This window comes from Syngnathus typhle, linkage group LG3, assembly GCF_033458585.1.
Source record: "Syngnathus typhle isolate RoL2023-S1 ecotype Sweden linkage group LG3, RoL_Styp_1.0, whole genome shotgun sequence".
Lineage (NCBI taxonomy): Eukaryota > Metazoa > Chordata > Actinopteri > Syngnathiformes > Syngnathidae > Syngnathus > Syngnathus typhle.
The window spans coordinates 22,978,935-23,002,837 of record NC_083740.1 but is presented as its reverse complement, the minus strand read 5'-3'; the positions used below and the strand labels follow the sequence as shown (position 1 = coordinate 23,002,837).

The 23,903-nt window shown below is 47.8% G+C and overlaps 1 protein-coding gene across 11 annotated transcripts in view; it reads left to right on the top strand.

The window, feature by feature from the left end:
* Positions 1–23,903, top strand: part of LOC133152030 (palmitoyltransferase ZDHHC5-A-like) — a 240,863-nt gene that overhangs the window by 4,351 nt on the left and 212,609 nt on the right. For 9 of the 11 annotated variants that reach the window (XR_009714035.1, XM_061275519.1, XM_061275523.1 and 6 more), the window contains 2 exons: positions 23,253–23,359; positions 23,447–23,563. The exons of the other annotated variants lie outside the window; for them this stretch is intronic. The gene's annotated coding sequence lies outside the window, so the exon portion shown is untranslated. The remainder of the gene's footprint in view (positions 1–23,252; positions 23,360–23,446; positions 23,564–23,903) is intronic. 11 annotated transcript variants of the gene reach the window in all.

Below are 23,903 nucleotides of genomic sequence, written 5' to 3'. Positions count from 1 at the left end.
AATACAGGCTGGAAGTTGACCTTCTGACCACGTGGTGCAGGGACAACAACCTCCTGCTTAACGTCGACAAGACCAAGGAGATTGTTCCGGAAGGGTTACACCCAACACCTGCCGCTGACCATCGACGGTGCTGTGGTGGAGAGAGTGAGCAGCGCCAAGTTCCTGGGGGTGCACATAGGTGAGGATCTCTCCTGGTCCACCAACACCACATCACTGGCAAAGAAAGCCCAGCGCCGCCTGTACTTCCTGCGGAAACTCAGGCGAGCGAGCGCTCCTCCGGCCGTCATGACTACATTTTACCGCGGCACCGTTGAGAGCATCCTCTCCAGCTGTATTGCTGTTTGGGGTGGCAGCTGCACTGACTACAACTTGAAGGCCCTGCAGCGCATAGTGAACACGGCTGGTAAGATTATTGGTGCTTCGCTCCCCTCCTTGAAAAACATTTACACCTCCCATCTCACCCGCAAGGCGACCACGATTGTGAGTGATGTGAGTCACCCCGCTCACTCTTTGTTTGAGCTTCTGCCCTCTGGGAAGAGGTATGGGAGCCTGCGCTCCCGTACCACCAGACTCTCCAACAGCTTCATACTCCAGGCTGTTAGGATCCTGAACTCACCCCCCCTTTCTGCGTAGCGTCCTGTACATTTGCGCTATGCTTACTGTCTGCTGTACGCACACTGGCTCAGTTTTGCTCCTCTTATTTATTTGTTTATTATTTATTCATCACTCATTTTATTTATTTATTATTTATTAGTTATTGTTTGTGCCTTCTTGTTTTTATTTTGTGTCGTCTACTTGTATGTTTATCGTGTACTGTGTCTCGTCACCGTGGGATGGAGGAAACGGAATTTCGGTTTCTTTGTGTGTCTGACATATGAAGGGATTGACAATAAAGCTGACTTTGAACTTTGACTTTGACTTTGAACTTACAGGTGCTTCTTCCGCCTCCTCGACCGACCTACAGTGATGGACTAAAAATCGTAGGAAGCACACGATGATTGGGCAGGGTCTGATTGGTGACTGACTTGCAGTGTGATATAAGGCTGCTCAAAGACACTGAACAATATTTATCTTCTATTCCTGTGATTTTCAACCTTTTTTGAGCCGCGGCACATTTTTTACATTTACAAAATCCTGGGGCACACCAGCAACCAAAATGACACAGTAATACATATAGTTAATATGTCTTTTTAATGTATTTATAAACTGTGTGAAACCTGGGCCTGTTTCGATGAACACAAAATGGATATTCTGTCAGAAATGGGAGAAAGACACGCACGAAGCTCTTGCTCAACAGCTCTTAGTCTCTCTCTGTTTTTAGTTTTTATCGCAGTCAAGCTTGAGAAGCTCAGCTCACACTGATATGTAGTTGAAAACGGGAGCAATGTCAAAATAGCTTTGTTGGCCAGAATGAGGAATTCCTTGGCAACAGATAACCAAAAACTGTCCAAAGGAAGATAAGAAAATTTTAGCTTTAAACTACGATCTTGTTTCAGTTCAATGACTTCCTCTTGCTCATTTAAAGTCATGTCCTTTCCAGCAACAGATAAATAAATGAAACTGTATTTCTTCACATAAATCTTTCTTTCATATACATACATATGACATCTTAATAGCATGAGGAAAAGAGTCCCAGAGTGAAGTTAAGTATAAGCTTATATAACAGGGCCCGTACGGACGGACAAACCAACAGACACTCATGCAAATGGGAATGTGGATTTAATTATAGGTTTGTAAAAGCTGGCTAAAAAGATGTTTTTTTTAACTAGATAGAGGGCATGACCTTTAAGGCTTCATCCATTTTGTTCCAAATTTGAGGTCACCTACAAGCAACACTCATACTGGTGCGCACACATCTGCGGAATTTCCCTAGGATGTGTGTTTTAACTTGCGTCTGATGGGAATGAGACTGCATAGTATGTGGTTTCTCTTGTTCACAACTTGAAACATGACACATGCATTATGAAATTCTCAAAATGGCGGAAAAGACGGAGGGGTGGTGGATTAAACTCAGACCAAGACAGAGCCCTAATGACTTTCTTTTGTAGAGATTGAAGTATTTTAAGGTGACTAGAGAAGGTGTTGCCCCATATGACATTGCAATAGTCAAGATGAGGTTCAAATAGAGTTTTCTATAAAATAAGGGGCACTGACTGAGGGAGGAAATGTCTGATAAACCAACATACAGTGGAGCCTCGGTTTTGGAACGTCCCGGTTCTAAGACAAATCGGTATTCGAACAAAAAATTTGAGATTTTTTTGCTTCGGATGTCGGAAGAAATTCGGTTGTCGAACCTCGCGAGATGAGCCGAGAGGACCCCCATGCCAACTGACTCCGTTCGTTATTACGTTCTCGTTATTCTTGAGTGTTAGTGTGGTTCTCACTCTAACTTATTTTGCAAGAACCACACGGGAGACAGTATGCCCTTTTAAACACTTGCAAGTGGAGAGTCAATCGTTGCTGTGCATACAGCGATGATCGAATGAAGTCTGACTCAGGCCTCCTGCAAGAGCATTTTTATTGTAGAGAAACAGAGTGGGGGTGAGAGTGGACAGGAAGGGGTTGAAGCCCCTGGCCTCTGATCAATTATAGCAGGGGGTATTTTACGATGTTGTGGAAACAGAACAACTTTGATTGCGTCCTCTGCAGCTGGTAAATCAGTTCAAAGGATCATAGCACTTTCTTCTACTACTTTGTTAAGACAGGACAAGTTTGGTTAGTTATTACAGGTTACATTCCAACATAATCATAGGATCAAACTAATCTATCAACCCTAACATATCCCTCCTGTTTATCATGATTGTCACCCCGATTAACAAACATAAGCAAGAAAATATAATGAAAATAGAAAAATAAAAACAAAAACACAGAAACAGTACATCAACGTATTTATCACTCGCGAGGCATTTCCGACGGTCAGATTATCCAGTTTCTGTGAAAAACGTTCAGCTAATCAGCATTATCGCAATCTTCTGTCTGCAGCGCATTGTCCGCACTGGCTTGACCAGCTCACTGGCCTAGTGGTAGAGTGTCTGCCCTGAGACTGGAAGGTTGTGGGTTCAAACGGCTGAGTCATACTAAAGACTATAAAAATGGGACCCACTGCTTGGCACTCAGCATTAAGGGTTGGAATTGGGGGGTTAGATCACCAAATGATTCCCGAGGGTGGCACCGCTGCTGGTCACTGCTCCCCTCTCCCCCAGGGGATGGATTAAAATCACACGGGGATGGGTTAAATGCAGAGGATAAATTTCACCACACCCAGATGTGTGTGTGATGATCATTGGGACTTTAACTTTAACTTTTAACTAGCATTAAAATCATCACATTCAACATGCCTGAGATGTTGCATTCGCACTTCAGCTACGGTAGAAGACAGATTTTGATACAGCTGCCTTCACAGGTCAGAAATGAGCACAACAATACCAGTACAATAAGCATAGGAGTCACAAGTTTCAACAGCAGTTGCCACCAAGCGCCAGAAAATAGCCATGAAAAGAAACCCTATTGATGTGGGACTTTGTCTTTTGACATGGCCTGCTGTAAGTTCGTCAGTGAGTTCACGGTGTTGTTGATGTCTCATTAACTCCTGGAATGTATGTGCAACAAGAAGTCCCAATGATGTGGCACACGCCACCTTGCTCTGCAGTCATCAAGTCCAGAACCATCCTGTTTTGCAGGACCATCAGTGCAATAGCCTGAATCTCTCGGTTTCGTCCATTATTGACCTGCAGCGAGAGAGATTCCAGAAACGATTGGAAACGATAGTTCAGTGTCTCAATGAAGAGTGATTGTTTTCCAACTCCGATCCAAGGAAAAAGCGCATGAACGATTTTGTCACTGACGGACCACACTTTATGGCTGTCAGGGACATTCGTGCCTGTCAGGTTTATTTCGCTGACTGAATAACTATTAAGAAGAGCAACAGCAAACAAACCACAAGTTTGACAGAATATTAAGTCTTTTCTCGCGAGGAGTGCAGTACAGATAGCTTACAACAATCTCTACACACACTGAATCTCTGTATGCACTCCTGCTCTTTTTATTTGGATTTGCCCTACCCACAATTTGTGAGACAAGCCCCTAAAGAAAGGAGGGGGAAAGCACGTGGGCTTTGCCTCGTAAGGAAAAATCACTAAGTGTTTACATACTAATAAAAACATCTGGGAGGAAGGAGTTTGAGTGGACTGGATACAGAAGAGAAAACCTTTGACCTCAAGTAAAAACATACCAATGGGAAGTTTTACGACATTGTGTAGGATGCAACAAACTAAGTTATTTATTACTGGTTATATACATTCCAACCTAATCCTACGATCAAGATAGTTAGGAAACCCTGACTTTAATGGTCACTTGGAGGTTCATCTGGGGTGCAAGACAGCAATGAGGCACGTTGTCTAACAAAGTGGTCTTTGTTAGAAAGGACTGTCCTTCTGTGGTACATCATAAAAACAGCAAGCATATATTGCAGTAATATTGCGGTAAAGCATTGATTAGAGAACGCATGATAATATATATATATATACATTTTTCTAACAGTGCCCCAGACAGGGTAATGTGGTTCAAAGGCTGCAACAGCCCTGCGTCGACGTCCAGAAGAGTTGTGCTGTTGTCAGCTGATGATATTGTATCATGTAGGTGTGGTCGGTCACCCACACTCGTGCACAACACACCAGTTGGCGGGCAGCATCGGACAACTCTTGTGACCACAAAGCCACGAGCCATTCTGAATGAAGCAGGTCCTGTCCGATGGTGCAGCCATGTTGGTAGGAGAGCCCTTACGCCTTGAAATGGTCAGACTTCCCCCCCACTCCGAAAATGGGTTACTGCACTCTCTGTAACGTCCATTGGTTGAGGTGAAACTTCGCTGGGCCTTCCAGCAATGTTCAGTGCAGTGGGGGTAGTCAGCAAGACTTGGAATGGTCCCTCCCACCATGGCTGGCCCAGTTTGTCCTTTTTGACGACCTTTATGTCGTCCCGGTCTCCTGGCTTGGAGCGGTTGTCGACCTGTAGGGAAGAAAGATCAGGCGGCAGTAAATTTGCATTTGACACATCTTTCAGTTTGAGTGCTCTGATCATGCTATCTGCCAAAGACTGTTCTTCGTCTGCTTTTTGCAAATGTTGTATCATTCACCAGTCAATTTTATTGCTCTTTTGAACTGGGCAGATAGGAGTGTTTGCGAGAAGAGTTCGAGCACTTCCTAATGATTCCTCCTAACCAAAGACCATCTATGACAGGGGCTATCCCATTTATTGCCTCCTGTTTTAAAGGATATTGCTTAACTCTTGGACACCACTCTGATCACTCTGATAAAACATCTGCTGGATGTCCGCAGTGACAGCAATGGGATCTTTCCTGAAACGCAGCAGCACGCCAAGCAGAGTGTTATTCAAGTCGAGCCCTGTGAGAAGCACTGAGTTGAGGGAGAGGCCGTTCAGTTGGGCGATTGAGTCAAACACGACCCGTATTTGCCCAGGCTTTGGGGGTGGTACACACCAACAAAGGGCAGGTACCAGCATTCTTTTGTGTCGTCAATGGATGAGGCAATCTCTGCATGGTTGTTTTCAAAAAGCTTTTCCATGAAGGAGGAAAATTGCTCTTTCGTCTCAGCGTTTTTACTCAAAGTGCGCTGTAGCGAGCTGAGACGAGACAGGGCTTGCGCTCTGTTATTTGGGTTTTTTATTATAATAATAATTATTATTATTTTAAATGGTACGGGAGCTACCCAGCTATTCCTTTCATCCTGAGCGACTTCTTTTTTCATTATTTTCAAGAAGAATTTGTCCTCAAAGGACATGGCACACTTGTTGTCGCTGTCTGTTTGTTGGAAAGCAGTCTGCCCGAGCTGATCCTCGACTGGCAATGCTTTCTACGTATGTGTAGTGTGGCCATGCTTGTCCTCCCCGCCGTACCATAGTTTCTCTTTCACACAGATGTTGTTTTGGCAAGGAATGAGAAGTGACGGACCTCCATTTTGAAGCACATGAGTTTTGAAGATGCTCAGGGTTGGTTTGTGGGCGTTGTCCAGGCAGACTTCGCCTATAATGACGCAGCCTAAGTCCAGGCGCTGGGCAAAAGGTGAGTTATGAGGACCATTGACTTGATCTCTCACTTTGTGTGCACGTATCATATCTCTCCCCAACAGGATCATCATCTCTGCATCAGGATCCAGCTTGGGAATGAGAGGAGCGAGATGTTTCAGGTGCGCATGTGTGAGGGTTACCTCTGGAGTTGGAATCTCAGATTTGTTATTCATTATTTCATTGCACTCAATGAGAGGTGGAAAGTCTAGCCACACACCTCCGTTCACTGCTCCGATTTGAAAGCCCGCCACCTTCCTGCCGACCGTCTCTGTGGTGCCGGCGCAGGTCTTCATCAGGTACATCTTGACAGAGCGATCTGGCTGCTCTTGACTTTGAAAAGGTGGAAAAATTCAGAGCGGGCCAGTGAGCGGTTACTCTGATCGTCAAGTATGACGTACATCTTGACAGAGCGATCTGGCTGCCCCCGAGGAAAGACGCGCACCAGGCACACCTTTGAGCATGAACGTGGGAGGTTGCCCTTGCCACAAACATTCGTGCATCGTGACGTCACTTCGATGGGGAATTTCCTTGTGCCACTGTGTCTATTTGTGGAAGGGCCGATTGATCGGGAGGCAGAGAGGTGTCTGGGTGCATCGCAGAGCTGTGTCTTTGGCTGTCATACTCACCACATTTCAATGATGCCTGACAATCCTTGGCAAGGTGGTTTGGGGCGCAGCATTTAAAGCAGCGTTTATGTTCTTTATGTAGGTCTTTTCTTTCCTGTAATGTTTTTGCTCTAAATTATCTGCATTTTTCTAATGGGTGTGTTTTCTTGTGCACAGGGCAATAACGAGCCGGATCATTGTTTTCCTTTCCATCGTCCGTAGAGTTTAAGGTGTTTTCATCAGTGGTACCAGACACGTCTGTTTTGCGCACAGATACAGCAGTCTTAAATTCACTTGGCTTGAATGGAGCTTTCTCACCTTTGCCGTACGGCTGGCTACTGATGGACAGGCTGAAGTTTGGGTCATTTCGAGCCTTGGCTTGTCCATACACAAAGTCCACAAAAAACGAAAAGGGAGGGAAAGATGTCCTGTAGCGCTCCTTGTACTTTGAGCCTACACCGAGCCATTTCTCCTGCAGGCCTGAAGGTAACTTCTCCACGATAGGCTTTATCTTACGAGGCGTGTCGAGGTATGCAAGGCCAGGAAGATATCCATCGTTTTTGGCTGCTAATAGCTCCATGAGGAGATCACAGAGCAATCTTAGCTTCGTGTTGTCTCTAGCGGAGAAACGGGGAAAATCGTCCACTCTTTTGAACAGGGCATTTTCAGTTATTTCTGGTGCGCCATAGCATTCATGCAGTCTATCCCAGGACAGTTATAGAGCAACTTTGGGCTTGGTGACATAAACAGCACGGATCCTCTTTACATGTTCAGACGAGTCTTTACCGAGCCACTTCACCAAGAGGTCCAGCTCCTCACTGTATGATAAACCTAAGCCTTGTGTTGCATTTACGAATGAGGACTGCCATGCCCTAAAATTCTCTGGCATATCATCAAATTTTGTGAGGCCAGTAGTCACTAATTCTCTGCGAGCAAGAAACTTGGCAAAGTCTATCCTGTGTGGAGGGCTGGCATGAGGAGGAGAATACTGACCTTGTTGCATATGTTGACTGTCAGGTGGCTTTGGGGCAGATGTGTGCCTTGCTGCTTGTGACGGCTGAGTCGGGGTTCCGATGTCACTCTGAAGAGGCCTGAAGTTATCACGCAAAGGCCTGAAGTCATCCATGCATGGTGGTGTCGTAGCTGTGGGTGATGACTGTTGTAGGAGGGTGTACTCACAAGGTATGACTGTACCATGAAATGGGGGGCCATAATACGGAGTGTTGATTGCCTCTTGGAACTGCTCCTTTTCCTCACGTTCCTCATTCACTGATGGTCTGCAGACTTTGTGTGAGGACCTCTCCTCAGCTGCCGCAGGTGGTGGACTATGTGTGGGTTCGCTGCGCCAGACTCCACTGTATGCTACAAGGGACTGCGCGTTGAGCTGTGTTTGGCTTTGCACATAATCTTCAGTGCGTTTTTGAGCCACATGCGCTGGCAAATGACTTTTTATGCTTAGCACATCTTCATTTTCTATAGCTGCAGCTGCTTCCAATACTTCCACTCTCACCCGTGCCACTTCTGCTTCCTTTTCAATTTCTAATTCTTCTAAATCTATGTCTAGCCTAGCTCGTTGGCTTTTAATTTCCAACTGCTTCCTTGAATAGGCTACCTTGGTTGCTGCAGCTTCAGCCGAAGCTCTGGCAGCTGCCTCCAGAACGGAATTGTAGGATGACGAGTGCTTGGAGTTAGCACTAGCTCTCGATCGACTGTGGACTGATGACTTGGAAGATGAAGGACGACGTGAATTCTCTTCAAAGTCTACCGTCTCCGCGTCGATAACACTGGATACATCTTTGGCGGCAATGTTTGAATCTTTCGTTGTTTCCTCAACTCACTGCACCGTTGCTTTTCACTTCACCGCGGCTTTTCACTTTACTACGGCTTTTCACTGTACTGATCTCCCTGTGCGTTATGTACTTCATGTATGTTGTCACAGTTCATCAGCCATCCAAACTGTATGGAACACTTGAGCCAGGATTCAGAGTGTCTTACTCCCTTCAAAAAAATTCACAAATTTCACATAATATCAAAGTCAAAGTCAGCTTTATTGTCAATCTCTTCACATGTCAAGACACACAAAAAAACCGAAATTACGTTTTCTCTATCCCACGGTGACGAGACATATTACACGATAGACATACAAGTAAACGACACAATATAAAAACAAGAAGGCACAAACAATAAATAATAAGAATGATTAATAAATAAACAGATAACACAATAAATAAGAGGAGCAAAACGGAGCCAGTGTGCATACAGCAGACAGTAAGCGTAGCGCAAAAGTACAGGACGCTACGCAGAAAGGGGAAGCGAGTTCAGGATCCTAACAGCCTGGAGTATGAAGCTGTTGTTGAGTCTGGTAGTGCGGGAGCGCAGGCTCCTATACCTCTTCCCAGAGGGCAGAAGCTCAAACAAAGAGTGAGCGGGGTGACTCACATCACTCACAATCGTGGTCGCCTTGCGGGTGAGATGGGAGATGTAAATGTCTTTCAAGGAGGGGAGGGAAGCACCAATAATCTTACCAGCCGTGTTCACTATGCGCTGCAGGGCCTTCAACTTGTAGTCAGTGCAGCCGCCACCCCAAACAGCAATACAGCTGGAGAGGACGCTTTCAATGGTGCCACGGTAAAATGTAGTCATGACGGCCGGAGGAGCGCTCGCTCGTCTGAGTTTCCGCAGAAAGTACAGGCGGCGCTGGGCCTTCTTCGCCAGTGATGCGGTGTTGGTGGACCAGGAGAGATCCTCACTGATGTGCACCCCCAGGAACCTGGCGCTGCTCACTCTCTCCGCCACAGCACCGTCGATGGTCAGCGGCAGGTGTTGGGTGTGACCCTTCCGGAAGTCAACAACAACCTCCTTGGTCTTGTCGACGTTCAGCAGGAGTTGTTGTCTCTGCACCACGTGGTCAGAAGGTCAACCTCCAGCCTGTACTGAGTCTCGTCTCCCTTAGTGATGAGACCCACCAGAGTCGTGTCGTCAGGAGGGTGCCTGCCTATGCCGCCTAGGGCACTACTTACGACACAAAGTTTAGGTTATCCATCCAGTAGGTTAGTTTATGACCGCCAGCGCCTGCTGGAGGTACAGTCATCAAGTGTTTTAGATGGACTCGTAGACACAACTACCCTTGACGGAGTGCTTCGGGCCCTAGCCCCGGTAGCTCACGATGCAGCGGGCTCGCCGGGGAGCACACGCCGGAGAAGGAGTAAGTGGAGGCGGTGGGACCGGCGGCGGAAGCGCGACTGTCGAGGTGGGCCAACGGCTAAGCTGAAGGCTAACCCCTACAAACCGCCGCTTCCATCCATCTTCCTCTCTAACGTCCGCTCACTGGATAATAAAATGGACCATCCACAACTGGAACTATCTTCAAAGAGGGAGGTTAGAGACTGCTGCGCCTTCATCCTGACGGAGACATGGCTGAACTCATCAGTACCGGACTCTGCCGTTAGCCTGGAGCGGCTAGCTACATTCCGCGCTGACAGAAACTGTTAGGGTGGTGCTCACTCTAACTTATTTTGCAAGAACCACATGGGAGACAGTTAAGTCTTTTTGGGCACCTGCAGGCGGAGAGTCCATTCGTCACTGTGCGTACAGCAATGATCGAATGACGTCTGACTCTCTCTTCCCACAAGAGCATCTTTATTAAGAGAAAAAGGGTGGGGGTGACAGTAGACTGAATAGACAAGTTAAAAAGCCCTTGACCTCTAGATTAGCAGAGCAGGGGATGAGTAGGGACATTGTGTAGGATGGAACAAGCTAGGTTATTTATTACTGGTTACACACCAACATAAGCATAAAACTAATCTACCAAGGTTATTTATTACTGGTTACATACATTCCAACATAATCATATGATCAAGATAGTTTTGGAAAACCCTGACAGAAACAGCGAACTAAGCGATAAATCCCGAGGAGGTGGGCTGTGTGTCTACATCAACAACAGCTGGTGCAAAAATGCTAGATCTGTCGCCAGCTTCTGCTCTTCGGACATCGAGCTTTTGACTGTCAACTGCAGACCCTTCTACCTGCCCAGGGAGTTTACTGTTGTTAGCATCACGGCCGTGTATGTCCCTCCTAGCGCTAATACTAAAGAGGCCATGAGCGTTCTCTATCGAACAATCCGTGAGCTGCAATCCACGCACACAGAGGGTGTTTTCATCATTGCTGGGGACTTCAACCAAGCTACCATGAAGACTATTCTCCCTCATTTTTAACAACACGTGGATTTTCCAACTCGAGGAGAGAACACTCTGGAATGAAAAGATGCATTCAGAGAGGCACCCCGCCCCCACCTCGGCTCTTCAGACCACCTATCTGTAATGCTAATCCCTGTTTACAGGCCCCTGCTGATCAGAGCAAAACCTACAGTGAAGCAGGTGAGGGTGTGGTCTGAGGGGGCCATGGAAGCGCTCCAGGACTGCTTTGAGTGCTCTGACTGGGACATGTTCAGATCAGCAGCAACAGTCAGATCGACATTGATGAGTACGCCCTGACTGTGTCAGCCTACAGCAACAAATGCACCGAGGACGTCAGCACCACTAAGAACATCATCACCCGAGCCAACCAACGACCCTGGATGACTGAGGAGGTTCGTCATACGCTGCTGCGAGCACGGAACGCAGCCCTCAAGTCTGGTGACAAGGAGGCACTGAGGACAGCGAGAGCCAACTTGAACCGTGCCATCAGGTTAGCGAAGCGAAGCCACAGTCGAAGAATTCAGGATTTTTTCCACGACGCCAATAACACCAGGAGCATGTGGCAAGGCATACGGGCGATTACTGACGACAACTTACCCTCCCCCCCGGTGGATGAGGTTGATGCTGACTTCCTGAATGGTCTAAACAACTTCTTTGGGCGGTTTGAGGCACTGAACGGCACTCCGGCAGTTAAGTCTGTTCCCCATCAGGAAGAGGAGGCACTCTGCCTTGACTCAGCCGACGTGTTGAAGACTCTGAGAAGAGTCAACCCACGTAAGGCCCCAGGCCCTGATAGCATACCTGGGCGGGTGTTAAAGGAATGTGCAGGTCAGCTGGCTGGTGTCATCACAGACATTTTTAACATCTCGCTGGGCCAGGCCACGGTGCCTGTATGCTTCAAGGATGCCTCCATCATTCCGGTGCCAAAGAAACCTCAAATTACCTCATTCAATGACTACAGACCTGTGGCACTGACTCCCATCATGATGAAGTGCTTCGAAAGGCTGGTCAAAGATCACATCGTCTCCAGACTCCCCCCGACATTCGACCCGTTCCAGTTTGCCTACAGGAAGAACCCCTCTACTGAGGATGCCATATCCTCCGTTCTTCACCTGAGCCTGGATCACCTGGAGGAGAGGAACACCCACGTGCGGTTGCTGTTCCTGGACTTCAGTTCAGCGTTTAACACCATCATTCCACAGCATCTGGTGGGAAAACTGGAACGTCTGGGCTTCAGCACCCCCCTTCGGAACTGGCTGCTAGACTTCCTCTCCAACAGACCTCAGTCAGTCCGGGTCGGACAGAACACCTCAGATGTCATCACCCTCAGCACAGGCTCCCCTCAGGGCTGCGTCCTGAGCCCCCTGCTGTTCACCCTGATGACACACGACTGTGTCCCCAGGTTCACCACCAATCACATTGTGAAGTTTGCAGACGACACAACGGTGGTGGGCCTCATCAGCGATAACGACGACCTGGACTACAGAGAGGAGGTGGAGCAGTTGGTGGGCTGGTGCAGAGACAATGGACTGATCCTGAATGTGGAGAAGACGAAGGAGATCATCGTCGACTTCAGGAAGAACCAGCCTCACCACGCTCCACTGATCATCAACAGCTCAGCTGTGGAGGTGGTCAGCAGCACTAAATTCCTGGGGGTCCACATCACATACGACCTCACCTGGACTGGGAACGCCACGACACTGGTCAAGAGGGCACAGAAGCGCTTGTACTTCCTGCCGAGGATGAGGAGAGCCCACCTGCCCCCACCCATCATGAGGACGTTCTACCGAAGCACCATAGAGAGCATTCTGACAAGCTGTCTCTCTGTGTGGTGTGGGGGTTGCAGCGCCTCCGATTGGAAGAGCGTAAGGAGAGTGGTGAAGACAGCAGAGAGGATCATCGGGGCTCCTCTTCCCCCCATTCAGGACTTGTCATCCCAGCGCTGCGTGTCCCGAGCCCGAAATATTATTAGTGACCCATCACCCCCCCACCAAGGACTGTTCTCCCTCCTACCCTCTGGGAAGAGGTTTCGCAGCATCCGCTGCAGGTCCACCAGGTTCTGCAATAGTTTTTTCCCTACCGTCGTCAGACTGTTGAACAGTCAAGTCAAGTCAAAAAGTCAAAGTCAGCTTTATTGTCAATCTCTCCACATGTCACAACACACAAAGAGACCGAAATTACGTTTTTCTCTATCCCACGGTGACGAGACACATAACACGATAGACATACAAGTACGCGACACAATATAAAAACAAGAAGGCAAAAATTCAAACAATCAATAGCAAGAGTGATGAATAAATAATAAATAAACAGATAACACAATAAATAAGAGGAGCAAAACGGAGCGAGCAAGCATAGCGCAAAAGTAAAAAACATCATAAACAAAAAGGCACAAACAATAAATAATAAGAGTAATAATAAATAAACAGATAACACAACAAATAAGAGCCAGTGTGCATACAGACAGTACAGACAGTAAAAGTACAGGACGCTACGCAGAACGGGGGAGCGAGTTCAGGATCCTAACAGCCTGGAGTATGAAGCTGTTTGAGAGTCTGGTGGTGCGGTAGCGCAGGCTTCTGTACCTCTTCCCAGAGGGCAGAAGCTCGAACAAAGAGTGAGCGGGGTGACTCACATCACTCACAATCGTGGTCGCCTTGCGGGTGAGATGGGAGGTGTAAATGTCCTTCAAGGAGGGGAGCGAAGCACCAGCAATCTTCCCAGCCGTGTTCACTATGCACTGCAGGGCCTTCAAGTTGTAGTCAGTGCAGCCGCCACCCCAAACAGCAATACAGCTGGAGAGGACGCTCTCAATGGTGCCGCGGTAAAATGCAACGTAGCATTCCTCTGCGCACTTTGTAAATACTGTTTTTGTTTCCTTCATTGCTGCACTTTATATTTATTTTATTTATCTTATCTTATTTCATATTTATATAGAAGTGTTTTTATCCAGCCGAAATATCATTCCTTTGTTGAGAGCCGTATGCAACGAAATTTCGTTTTGTGTGCACCGAGTGTTTACAAAGTCTAAGTCTAAGATAGTCTTCATTTCTGTTCAGTGTTAAACACAACGAGTGAAACTGCAAGTGAAACAACAAACAGTTTCTTCTATGAATATTCTTCTTATCTTATAAACAATAAGGCGCTCGGTCTGCTCCGTCCTGAAGCGTCGGAAGCGGTGTGCGAGGAGGCTGAAGAGGGGCGAGAGCGGGGGCGTCCGGGCCAGGCTGGCGGCCAACCCGGCTCGCCTGGCCGTGCCTTCCATTCTTCTGGCGAACGTTCGACATCAACATGCCTTCTGAGATCTACGAACCGGACAGTGCGTAACCACCGTGCATCTGGAGCAGCTAGCGTGCTATCGGGCGGACCGGGCCATTGTACGAGGGGGAACGTCGCGAGGAGGTGGAATGTGCGTCTACATCCGGGACGAATGGTGCCAGGACTCTGTGGTGGGATGCAAGAACTGCTCGCCTCTGGCGAAGTTTGTGATCTCCAGGCTGTTGGGGTCCTGAACTCTCTCCCCCGTTGTTTACTTGTATGTTACTCGTGTACTCTGTCTCGTCACCGTGGGATGGAGGAAACGTAATTTCGATTTCTTTGTGTGTGAAGGAATTAGGTGAGGGGCCAGACAAAGCACGGCTCACATTACCCCTTATGATGAAAACAATTATTGAATCACATTTTCCCTCGCCCGGACGCGGGTCACCGGGGCCCCCCTCTGGAGCCAGGCCTGGAGGCGGGGCTCAAAAGCAAGCGTCTGGTGGCCGGGCCTTCGCCCATGGGGCCCGGCCGGGGTCAGCCCGAAAAGGAAACGTGGGTTCCCCTTCCCATGGGCTCACCACCTGTGGGAGGGGCCAAAGGGGTCGGGTGCATTGCAAGCTGGGCGGCGGCCAAAGGCAGGGACCTTGGCGGTCTGATCCCCGGCTGCAGAAGCTGGCTCTTGGGACATGGAATGTCACCTCTCTGGCTGGAAAGGAACCCGAGCTGGTGTGCGAGGCAGAAAAGTTCCGACTAGATATAGTCGGACTTGCCTCCACGCACAGTTTGGGTTCCGGTACAAGCCCTCTCGAGAGGGGCTGGACTCTCTTCCACTCTGGATTTGCCCACGGTGAGAGGCGTCGAGCAGGTGTGGGTATACTTATTGCCCCCCGGCTGGGCGCCTGCACATTGGGGTTCACCCCGGTGAACGAGAGGGTAGCCTCCCTCCGCCTTCGGGTAGGGGGACGGGTCCTGACTGTTGTTTGTGTCTATGCACCAAACGGCAGTTCAGAGTACCCACCCTTTTTGGAGTCCCTGGAGGAGGCGCTGGAGAGCGCTCCTTCTGGGGACTCCATCGTTCTACTGGGTTACTTCAATGCTCACGCGGGGAATGACAGTGAGACCTGGAAGGGCGTGATTGGGAGGAACGCCCCTCCCGATCTGAACCCGAGCGGTGTTCTATTATTGGACTTCTGTGCTAGACACGGATTTTCTATAATGAACACCATGTTCAAACATAAGGGTGTCCATGTGTGCACTTGGCACCAGGACACCCTAGGCCGCAGTTCGATGATCGACTTTGTAGTCGTGTCATCGGATTTGCGGCCGCATGTTTTGGACACTCGGGCGAAGAGAGGGGCGGAGCTGACAACTGATCACCACCTGGTGGTGGGTTGGCTCCGATGGTGGGGGAAGATGCCGGTCCGACCTGGCAGACCCAAACGTTCTGTGAGGGTCTGCTGGGAACGTCTGGCGGAATCCCCTGTCAGGAAGAGCTTCAACTCCCACCTCCGGCAGAACTTTTCCCAGGTCCCGGGGGAGGCGGGGGACATTAAGTCCGAGTGGACCTTGTTCCGCGCCTCCATTGTTGAGGCGGCTGACCGGAGCTGTGGCCGTAAGGTCATTGGTGCCTATCGTGGAGGCAATCCCCGAACCCGCTGGTGGACACCGGCGGTAAGGGATGCCGTCAAGCTGAAGAAGGAGTCCTATCGGGCCTATTTTGGCCTGCGGGACCCCCGAGGCAGCTGACAGGTACCGGATGGCCAAGCGGAACGTGGCTTCGGCGGTTGCTGAGGCAAAAACCCGGCCGTGGGAGGAGTTTGGCGAGGCCATGGAGAATGACTTCCGGACGGCTTCGAGGAAATTCTGGTCCACCATCCGGCGTCTCAGGAGGGGGAAGCAGTGCAACGTCAACACTGTTTACAGTGGAGATGGCGTGCTGCTGACCTCGACTCAGAACGTCATGTGTCGGTGGGGAGAATACTTCGAAGACCTCCTCAATTCCACCTACACGCCTTCCATTGTGGAAACAGGGCCTGGGGACTCTGAGGCAGACTCTCCAATCTCTGGGATCGAAGTCACTGAGGTAGTTAAAAAACTCCTCGGTGGCAAGGCCCCGGGGGTGGATGAGATCCGCCCGGATTTCTTAAGGGCTCTGGATGTTGTGGGGCTGTCATGGCTCACACGTCTCTACGGCATCGCGTTGACATTGGGGACAGTGCCTCTGGATTGGCAGACTGGGGTGGTGGTTCCCCTCTTTAAGAAGGGGGACCGGAGGGTGTGTTCCAATTACAGGGGAATTACACTCCTCAGCCTCCCTGGTAAGGTCTATTCAGGGGTGCTGGAGAGGAGGGTCCGTCGGGAGGTCGACCCTCGGATTCAGGAGGAACAGTGTGGCTTTCGTCCTAGCCGTGGAACAGTGGACCAGCTCTTCACCCTCAGCAGGATCCTCGAGGGTGCATGGGAGTTCGCCCAACCAGTCCACATGTGTTTTGTGGACTTGGAGAAGGCGTTCGACCGTGTCCCTCGGGAGGTCCTGTGGGGGGTGCTTCGGGAGTATGGGGTGCCGAGCCAACTGATAAGGGCGGTTTGGTCCCTGTATCACCGATGCCAGAGTTTGGTCCGCATTTCCGGCAGTAAGTCGGATTCGTTCCCAGTGAGGGTTGGACTCCGCCAAGGCTGCCCTTTGTCACCAATTCTGTTTAGAATTTTTATGGACAGAATTTCTAGGCGCAGCCGAGGCGTTGAGGGTGTCCGGTTTGGGGACCTCAGCATCGCGTCTCTGCTTTTTGCAGACGACGTGGTGCTGTTGGCTTCTTCAGGCCGTGATCTCCAGCTCTCACTGGAGCGGTTCGCAGCCGAGTGTGAAGCGGTTGGGATGAGGGTCAGCACCTCCAAATCCGAGTCCATGGTCCTCGATCGGAAAAGGGTGGAATGCCCTCTCCAGATCGGGGATGAGTACCTGCCCCAAGTGGAGGAGTTTAAGTATCTTGGGGTCTTGTTCACGAGTGAGGGGAGGATGGAGCGCGAGATCGACAGGCGGATCGGTGCAGCGTCGGCAGTAATGCGGACTCTGTACCGGTCCGTTGTGGTAAAGAGAGAGCTGAGCCAAAAGGCAAAGCTCTCAATTTACCGGTCGATTTACGCTCCTACCTTCACCTATGGTCACGAGCTATGGGTCGTGACCGAAAGAACGAGATCCCGGATACAAGCGGCCGAAATGAGTTTTCTCCGCAGGATGTCCGGGCTCTACCTTAGAGATAGGGTGAGAAGTTCGGTCATCCGGGAGAGACTCGGAGTAGAGTCGCTACTCCTCCACGTTGAGAGGAGCCAGATGAGGTGGCTGCGGCATCTCATCAGGATGCCTCCTGGACGCCTCCCTAGGGAGGTGTTCCGGGCATGTCCCACCGGTAGGAGACCTCGGGGACGACCCAGGACGCGCTGGAGAGACTATGTCTCTCAGATGGCCTGGGAACGCCTTGGGATCCCCCGGGATGAGCTAGATGAACTGGCTGGAGAGAGGGAAGTCTGGGAGTCCCTCCTGAAGCTGCTGCCCCCGCGACCCGACCCCGGATAAGCGGGAGAAGATGGATGGATGGAAACAGGGTGGAGGTGAGAGTGGACAGGATGGTGTTGAAGCCCCTGGCCTCTGATCAAATCAAAGCAGGGGGTATTTTACGATGTTGTGTAAACAGAACAACTTTGATTGCGTCCTCTGCAGCTGGTCAATCAGTTCCAAGGATCTTAGCACTTTGTTCTACTACTTTGTTAAGACAGGATACGTTTGGTTAATTATTACAGGTTACATTCTGTCGAGTTACATGGTGGATGGGATGGACCGTAATTTTCGGCCTATAAATCGCGTTTTTTTCATAGTTTGGGTGGGGGGGCGACTTATAATAAGGAGCGACTTATGTGGGGTTTTTTTTTCAAAGAATTCCCCCCCCCAAAAAAAGTGAAACCGTGATAAACGAACCACAATGTAGTGACTGAAATTTGAATTTCAAGTGACGTCAGCGGCGTGGCGTGGCGCGGCGCGGCGGTTGTTTACAAAAAGGACAAAGATTGATCACAAGATGATGAAGGGCCCCACGTACTACCGGCATCCTTAGCGGCTTTGTTTCTAAGTGACACGGAGGATGAAGAGTTTGAAGGATTTAATGATTTGGAGTGACACAGAAGGTTTGAAAAACTATTATGGCTTTTACGCACGCCTGGTCCTACCCTACGGAGCTCTCTTTCACCTTTGTGGATGGAAGTTGTGGGCCGGCGCTCGGCCGGGTAGCTGTCCGGGGACGGTGGATGGGGCTCGGTCATGGCTTTTACGAACGCCCGGTCCTATTCTATGGATCTCTCTTCCACCTCCGTGGCTGGAAGTCCACGCCGCCACACGCCTGGAAGTTTGTTTTGTTAAATAAAGAGCCGTTTACCAAACCCACGTCTTTCCTTGTACTTTGTAAACACTACAATATAGTTAGATACTAGATCTGTCGAATAACGACGAGGCTAACGTCAGGGCGCACGCGCGGCGGCGTTGTTGACAAAGGACGAGGAATTTGATCGATGGATTTAATGATTTAGAGTGCAAGGATGGTTTGATAATATTATTGTTTATATACCGTTTTTTTCCGTGTATAATGCGCTAAATTTAACTAATTTATTGTCATAAAATCTGGGGGGCGCATTATACATGGGTACAATTTTATTATTATTATTTTTTTGATTTTTTAAGAAAATCATGGTACAACAAAACCAACAACAGGACTGACCGACAAAGACGTGGAACAAAAAGACAGGGTGACATTACCAAAGACAGGAACAGAAACCAAACAGACATCATGACAGTAACACATGCAATGATCCGACGGTGAGCGAGGGGCAGACAGGACTTAACCTTCCCCTTTTGTTAGCTTTCTGCTGCCATCTGTGGTGTTAGCGGGTCCCATGGACCCATGTATTAAATCAGCCATAAAATACCCTAAAAACAATATTTTATTTTAGTGGATGGCGTGCACTGAAGCTGTCTGACCAAGTCTGCAGCAGCTGGGTCTCGGGGCACCCGTTCCCGTTGCTCAATGTGCGGCTGGACAAGGGAATTCCCGAGCTCCTGAAGAAACATTCTCCGCTTGGTGCTTTTGGTTGAATCCCACCCTTGGTCAATATGGGTCCACAACACAAATGCATTGTATGCAGACACATTGAGGATGTTGTAAAACACAACCATTGGCCATCTCCTGGTCATTCGCTGGCAAGTGTAGGTGGCAGTCAGCTTGTCCAGATTGGCCACTCCTCCTTTGTTTTTGTTGTAGTCCAGGATGATGGGCTTTTTGTCTCTTCCTGATGACACAGCAGCATCTTTGTGAAGAGTGGACATCAGTATCACATTCCGTTGTTTTTTTGGACAATATGAAAAAACAGTGGTGGTATCTGGGAAAACAAATTTGGTGGAAAGTGGAGCCCTGTCCTTCACCAGCAACATTTCAGCGGGCAGCTCAGGTTAATTTTTTCTTACTGTGCCCACCATGGTGAGTTTCCTCCTGAGAAGTTCTTGTCCAAGGTCATAGCTGGTAAAAAAATTGTCACAAGTGATGTTGTGACCCTGCAGTCCAGTAGTCAAATCGAGGACCACACGTTTTCCTTGTTTTCTTTCAGGGATGCCGCTTGCAGATTTGCCTGTGTAAATCTGTAAATTCCACGCATAGCTTGTTTTAGCATCACAGGCTGCCAAGATTTTTATGCCATATTTGCCTGGCTTGCTGGGCATGTATTGCCGGAATGGGCATTTTCCTCGGAAAGGGAGAAAACGTTCATCCACTGTCACCTCTGGCCCTGGGTTGAACATCAGTGGAACGAGTTTCACCCATCTCTCCCAAACATCCCTGATGGGAGCAAGCTTGTCAAATTTTGCTCTGGTGTCTCGATTGGTCATGTCTCCGCCCCCGCAAAAAGCCCTTAAATGAAGCTCAAGTGGTTGGAGGAAGAGGCTGTTGGTTGATTGTGTGTTTATGATTTCATTTTTGGCATTTTTTATTGTTTTATAATCAAACATTTTAATCGGACCCGAACACCACAAAAGTAATTATTTTCACCAGAGCACTTTATAATTTAGTAAAAGAAATAAAATAAAATCATTTTGTTTAAATAGAAGTCCCTGACAAAGTCAAAAAGTTTCAACGCAAAAAACAAATGTATGAAGTACTTTTTGCATGCTAAAAATCAAAACGGGTGAGTAGGGACCCTAACACAGTGGGAAGGTTAAATACAAAACACGTTACATTGATTGAGGTGACACAGGAAGGGAGGGGCGACACGAACAGAAACTATGGCAACCTAGACACATAGCAAAACTGGGGACGAGACATGACAAATCTCCCTCGAAATAAAACTTGAAATCACCTTTCTTCTTGTTTGTTGTCAATCGCGCAACGCATTCAGCCATCCTGCCCAACACACTTAGTCAGTAAAATTCATAATTGACGACACATCGTTTGATGCGATGGTGCAATCCTTGATGGTGTGTTATTGTCAAATACTGTTTGGTTTTTAATCTCCATCGCAAACCGGATATCATACCGAGGCCGCCATTACAGATGCGCAGAACGGATGCGCAAGACACGTCAGCTATATAAAGAGTGAGAAATCTGTTTTCTTCCCATTAGTTTCAATTCACAGTTTAATTAGCAGTTTCAATCAGCAAATAACAAAATGCGTATTACAGGTAATATTTTATTTCACAACACTTTGCCTTGTTCCTTTCTTCTCTGCTGTTCACTTCAAACACGCTCCATACGAACGCAATGCTCTCGTATCAGACGCTTGCTCGATCACCTGCTCGTTTGCTGTCACAATGTACCCTACACAAATCCGAAACATTTGTTGCGGCTCCGAGTCATGACGAGGGGCAAGTTTTGGTTTCCAAAGGTGTTTTTATTCCTCTTCAACGTCTCTCCCATACAGAGCCGCCTTTTTCACATGTCCGCACGTCACTTTCCTCTCTTTTCAGCTGATCGCGGTGGTGCCTTTACGGGCAGTCGGAGAAATCAACGCCAAAAAAAATAAATACATCCAGCCTAGTTAAGACCATACCAAAGACTATAAAAATGGGACCCATTGCCTCCCTGCGTGTGTGACGATCATTAGGACTTTAAAAAAAATGTATAAAATTGGGTGCCCATTATACATGGGTACAGGCTTTTTTCCAGCATCAACATGCCATTTTTAGAGTGCGTATTATACATGGGGGCGTATTATACACGGAAAAAAACGGTAATAGTTATTTGATATCTAATTTATATATCGTTATATAAGCGCCGTCAGCGGCCTGCACCCATTGTTGACAAAAGACAATCGATGGATTTAGTAATGAATTGGAGTGACACAGATTGTTTTATAAACGTGTTATTTATGTAATAGTTTTTTTAATAACTCTGAATGTTACGTCAGGCCCGTTCTCAGCTCTTCGTTTGTGTTTATGTCACGGTACGTTTGTGTTTATGTCACGTTAGCATACTTATCGTTTAGCCTGTTGTTGCTCGTTCATGTCTGTTCTTGCTGTTGGATTTTGTCGAATAAATTTTCCCCCAAAATGCGACTTATACTCCGGAGCGACTTATATATGTTTTTTTCCACGTTATTGTGCATTTTATGGCTAATTCGACCTATATTCGGGAGCGACTTTTAGTCCGAAAATTAAGGTAATCATAGGATCGAACTAATCTATCAACCCTAACACTGACGATTGCATCAACTCTAATCATGCCTCTAAAGCAGGGGTGTCAAACTCAATTGCACAGGGGGCCAAAATTCAAAACACACTTCATGTCGCGGGCCGAACAGAACAAACATTTATTGAACACACTAAAACTAACTTTTAACATAAACGGACAGGAATGTTATTCTGGAATAAATAAACTTAAACTTTAAATAACTTAATATCTTGATCTCCATAAAAATATATCCAGTTAAAATTATACAAGTTAGAAATTGGAACATGCTGCAAAAAAAAAGCCTGAAAAAATAAATTAAAATGGTGACAGTGCTTGTACTTCAAGTAAACATTAAAATAAATCAAAACGTTTGATTTTCTTTGCTTTTGTCATTTTAAATTAAAAAAACCTACATTTTAAATATCCCAAATGATTTTACTCTTCATAAAAATATTTCCTGTCAAAATTATACAAGATAGAAATATGAACATGCTGCAAAACAAAACAAAACCTAGAAATATAAAAATGATTTGTGCTTTTCAGCAATAACAAGCTGCTTTGGCGATCTCCTCTGCCACGATAAAATTCGCTTTCACAGCAGCTTCACTTTGTGATTTTGCACGGGTGAAAAACGTCTGCTGGAATGTCAGCTTCTTCTTTAACTCTTCTACCTTCTGTATCTTCTGCTCTGCATTCAGGTCTTTCAGGTTATCCAGATGTTTTGTTTCATAGTGCCGTCTTAGATTAAAATCTTTCAATACAGCCACATTAGCGCCACAAATGAGACAAACGGGCTTACCGGCAATGTCAGTAAACATATACTCAATCTCCCATCGGTTTTTAAAGGCTCTGTTTTCAGAATCAACTTTTCTCTTCGGCATCATGAGGGGCTAGCTTCGCAATAACTTGCAGCAACAAGCACTTGTCCTGATTGCCGCGGAAAAACGCTCGGCAAGGCAGCGAAAGCAATGCATTATGGGATCTGTAGTTTATTGTGTTATCATCGCTTCATATCGTCGGGCCATTAGTAACAATAATATAAAATGATCTCGCGGGCCGGATATAATTGCATGCTGGGCCGGATGTGGCCCGCGGGCCGTGAGTTTGACACATATGCTCTAAAGGAAGCAAGTGGGAGCAGTAAAGCCATCCTAAAACACAAAGACGCTCCTAAAGCAATGCGATACTGAGTGCCCGGCCGGCGCGCTGCGCTTGCGCGATCGGACCAAATTTCGCTCCCTGCGCACTGTCCACTTAAATTTTGGAAAGTACATTAGGAGTTTCAAAATATTTTCGAATTTTAGCGACTGCTCTGTCACAATAATGCGACCAGCGTGGTGCAGTTGAGTGTTTTGGAGAATTTGAATTTCAAAATTGTAAATGTGTAAATGTGTAAACTGCAGCAGGCGGGGTGAGGCTCCCAGAGAGTATCCCTTTCCCGCGGAGCGAGGGGAGGATGTGCCCCGGAGACGGAGCGTCTACAACCGCCGCTGCGGCTGCTGCAGTGGAGGTGACACGGAACAGCGGGGAGACCAGCGGCCCTGATGGGAATATCATGGGTTCATAATGCGTGTTGTGTTCTACAATCCTCGTACAGCTGCCGACAAAGTGAGGCGGCTGGTGGTGGACACACTGCTGGATGACTGTGACGTCTTGTGTATAAAAGAGTCTTGGACAAACTCAACACACTGTACCCAGACTTCCATGTTTGTGGGTGAGTGCACCACGGACCTTAGCACGAGAATACACCGACCTAGGATTGCTGGAGTTGTCGCTATCATATGGAACATTAAATACGACCACATGGTTAAAATTGTGCGTTTAAATGTTGACTGGGCTATTGGGCCTGAGTTTAATTTTAATGGTAAATGTTTTATTATTCTAAATACCTACACACCATATAAATCGTATGATCATTTTGATGAGTATGTTAACAGGCTTGCTTTCATTCAATCAATCCTTTATTAAGGATAATTTTACGTCATGCATCTATGTCTTAGGGGACTCTAATGCAGATCTGTCTGATAGTTCATCTCTATTTGCTAAAAATATGG